Consider the following 4,544-nt stretch of genomic DNA (forward strand, 5'->3'; position numbering starts at 1 on the left):
AGGCAGAGAACTACACACACACCACGTGCATGCTATTGCTATTTATTGTGGATTAACCTGTCAAGGATAAAAACAAAAAAATTCTGCATCAAACACAGGAAATCATAGCTTTCCTGTGTTTCCTAGATTGTTGGCATGGTGGTTAGTGCTGTTGCTTCACAGTAATAAGGTCCTGGGTTCAAATCCACAGTCTGGCTAGTTTGCAGTGGTTTCTCTCTGGGTATTCTGGTTTCCTCCCACAGTTAAAAGTCATGCAGCTATTAGAGCTAGGTTAATTGATGATTCTAAATTATCTGTGAATGTAAGTGTAAATGGTTGTTTGTTTCTATGTGATAGACTGGTGACTTGTCCAGGGTGTACCCTGCCTCGTAACCTATCACTTCAGGGTTATATCCCAGCTCTCCTGCAACCCAGAGGATAGTAGTCATTGTAAATCCATTCAATTTTTATGGTAACCAGGATCTAGACTTTGTTGAACATTATGTAATATGAAGACAACATGTAGTATTTAAGTGATCAAGTAGTATTGGGGTAAAAGTTATTGAATAGTGTTGAAATAAAATGACAAAATTCTGAAGCATTAAAATATTCCAAGAGCTCAACTTACTTTATCTGAACATGTTTCAATCGCGTTTTAGAAACACAAAATGCACAGGTTTATTGAATATGAAAAAGTTGTCTTGATTTAACTCAGTTGTTTAAGTTTCTGCCAAAGCAAAACATTTGTGTGCAACAAATGTCCACTATTGAATCAAGTAAATCCAACATGGCCTTTTTTTCAGTGTAGATTCAAAAGAGATGAGATGAATCTTAAAGAAATGTTTTGTGTTTAACCAGGACTTGACTGATGCCACTGCACAGATTGAGAAAACCACAATGAACATCTGTCTCCAGAGGATGCGCCAGGCAATGACTTTTCTGATGTTGACATCATCATCGAGGGTATAGTAGTTCTTCAAGATCTGGATAATGTGACCTTTGCCGTAGCCATGCTGTTTGGACCTTTTTTATTCCTTCAATATGAGTTACCCATCACAACTCTGAATCACCTCAAAAATGTAGCAAAGGGTGGTAATGGAGTTGGATGCAACTCAGCTCTCAAGAAAAGCTCACAACTAAGACAAAACTGCTCCTGCAAGGAAAGCTCACTGTTATGCATGTGAGGTGATCAGCTCTAGGTGAGAGGACATTTAAATCTCACACTTGTTCTGCTGCATTTTGGAAGCTCAATTTCAGGAACAGATCGCAGGGTTCATTTTTATATACTCTGCAACTGCCATGAGGACAGGGCCGTTTTTTTTGTTGTTGTTTGTTTTTCCTTTTGCTCTGTACAAGTTTGCACGATCTGATATCCTCGTGTTGGTGTTGTTCCCAGATCATCATACTTAAGGTTGTTCCAGGATCAACATTGCAAGTGACGAATCAGAATGTTGTGATGTCATACTTTTGCGACTTCGGGAAAAACCAGCATAAAACAAAAAACTGTACTTAAGCTGCGAGAAACCGCCTTTGTCCGCCGATCAACGGACCCTAACCCTGACCCTAACCCTAACCCTTTAATAAACGCTAAGCAGAATTGATATTGTCCTTGCAACATTGGAATTTCATAAATGCACGAATGGGTTGGTGCGCAAAAGAATAACGTCACAATAATGTGATTGGTCACTTGCAATGTTGAACCTGGAACAACATTTTCATGATGATCTGGGAACAACACCAACACGACGATATCAGATCATCCGTACAAGTTCTCTGTTTGTCTGTTTGGCAGCATTTTTCAATTTCTGTTTGTATTTTTTCTTTCTTTTACTAGTGAAGAGATGTAGCGTGAACAGTTATACAGTCTAAATATCCCATATGGGTCGTGTGAAATGGTATTTTCAGTTTCATTCAGTTGAAGTAAAGAACGTTGAATATTTCTAAGTGTGCTGTTTTGAACCAAGATGTCACAGTATGATCAGTGCTGGAATTTTTGACACTCACTGTATCAATGTTATTTTCGCATCTCTTGAATAAAGGTTTTGACCTGCAAGTGCTAATTTCTTTATTTACTGGGGTAAAATGGGTAGTGTTAATAGGAAGGTGTTTGCCAATTCAGTAACCTAATTTAATGTTAATGGAAACTAACATTACCTCAAATTGTTTAGTTATAATTGTTGCTTAACTGAATCTTGACATCAGAGGCCTTAAATAGAATGTTTTTTGTTGTTCTTTCCCAAGATGGTTACCTGTAACATTTTTCAAAAGAAACTAATTTCTTTGCTGTGATTGATTCCAGAGAACACGGAAGAACTGACATTATTTAACTGTTGATTTATATAGATACAGTAGAGGAGTAATGTCAGCTTAATTCTTTACCTACTGTCAGTGCAGTGAAATTAGACATTTTGTTTTGAAACGTTACTGGTGGATGCCAGCAACCATCTTGGAAGAGAACAATACAATCTGTTATAAGGCCTCCATTTGAAAATTGTGTATTTGATACTAGAATATAATAGCAAAATATAATTTGAAGATAACATGTAGTATTTAAGTGACCAAGTAGTATTGGGTAAAAGTTATTGAATGGTGTTGTGAAGGATTTAAAATATTAAAATATTCCAAGAGCTCAAATTACCTCATCAAAACATGTTTAAGTCATATTTTATCAACACAAATTCCACAGGTTTATTGAACATGAATAAATTGTGTTAATTTAACTCAATTGTTTAAGTTGCTGCCAAAGCAAAATATCTGTGTGCAACAAATGCCCACTATTGAATTAAGTAAATCCAACAACATATTTTTTTCAGTGTACTCTAGCAGGTAGAAAAACAATGTGATCTCTACAAATTGATCCTATCATAAAATTCCTTTAAGCAACACATTGTGCAATTTGAAAACATCAAAACCATAAATTATAATTTTCTCATTTCCCTCTAGGTTTGGTTACAGACTTGCAAAACATTACATGCCTGCTCAGTCTCTTCTTTATTCAATTGATGCCAGTGCATAATGCATCTGTTATTGAGAATGGGCTCTTTACCAGTGTGCTGCTCTCTTGTCCTTGATTAGTTCTTTGTTTTGCTCCTCTGAGGCCAATTTCTCATCAACACTCACTACATACTTTTCTCTCTTCGCATGTCTCTCCTTCCTCCCCTGCAGCACCTCTACATCTCTCTTATCAGTGCTTTTCTATCAGTCTTGCACAAATTCAACGTACTGTCTGCCTCAGCCTCGCCCACCACTTCCGCTCGCTCTCGCTTCTCGCTCTCGCTTCTCGCTCGCTTGCTCCCTGTATCTCCTCCCTGTATCTCCTCCCTGTATCTCTCTCTTTTTTCCTTTGGCTGTTGTCTCACAGCCAGGTTAACGTCAGCAACAATGTGAGGCTGTTGTGTTTCTGCCCACTGCTGAAAGCTGTTTCTTTCTGCTTGTCCATTTCTCTCTGACATAATGGTTTGCCTCTCAGCCTGGGGGCCAGTTGGGTTTCTTTCTGCAATCTCTGTCTCTCTGATGGTCACTCGACTGACATCTGTATACTTGCTCCCTGAGAAAACATCGTCCCTCTCGGCAGAGTGATTGGAAAGCTATATTCAGGCTATCAGCATGTACTGCAACTAAACAGAGAGAAAAATAATAATTTACATTATGTCTTCGTATGCTATAAATTTGCATTGATGAATTTCTGTGTCAGTGAACCTCATCTTTAAGTATAATCTCAGAATTAAACTTTGTTCTTCATTTGCAAGCTGCAATTGATCTACATCTAACAAATCAGGAAACCTGAGCAGGTGTGAGCTGGGACATGCGAGCAAACACTAGAGTGTAGGATGTTTTAATCTAAAAAATATTTAAAATGCTTATCAATAAATACAATTTAAAGCCAAGTAGAAAGCATATTTATGCTTTTCAATATCACACTATGTGTTTAAAGGAAGGTTATTTTGATGCAATCCTGTACAGCAGGTGATTAATAGCTGCAACAGTGTGCCTGGTATTTTATGTTTCTGCCTCTGCATGTGTGCGTCATTGTAGCCAAATGTGGCTCTGGAGACCTACTGTAGCAGAAAATGCCAGAAAGACTGTACCTATGGCTACTTTTATGCGTAATCTATCTGTCTGGACTGTCTAGACGTTTGTCAACACAGCATTTCAACTGTCAAAGATGGGCCCTTGAAGTTAAACTGGGGACCCCCCTCTTTTATATGTATTTGTAACTCCTCACATGTATTTTCATCTGATATATTAGCCTAGCGCAATTTTTCCTGTCCATCTGGATTTACCCAAGTTTCTCCTAAAGGTGCCCACTGGTAAATGTAATAGTTCTGATGTTCCGCTTTTCTACTCTACTAGAGGGCTCAGAGCGCTCAGAAACAACATGCCTCATTCCCCTTTATACACACACTCAATCAAGCACTTTTTTCTATGATTAAGTGCTTTCTATCTAACATTCACATGCTTTTACGCTTCCATGAGCAAGTTAAGGTTCAGTATCTTGCTTTGGCATGCAGACTGGTATAGCCAGGGATTGAACCACCTACCTCCTGATCCACAACCACCCCACT

The sequence above is a fragment of the Neolamprologus multifasciatus genome, chromosome 22 (assembly GCF_963576455.1).
Source record: "Neolamprologus multifasciatus chromosome 22, fNeoMul1.2, whole genome shotgun sequence".
Lineage (NCBI taxonomy): Eukaryota > Metazoa > Chordata > Actinopteri > Cichliformes > Cichlidae > Neolamprologus > Neolamprologus multifasciatus.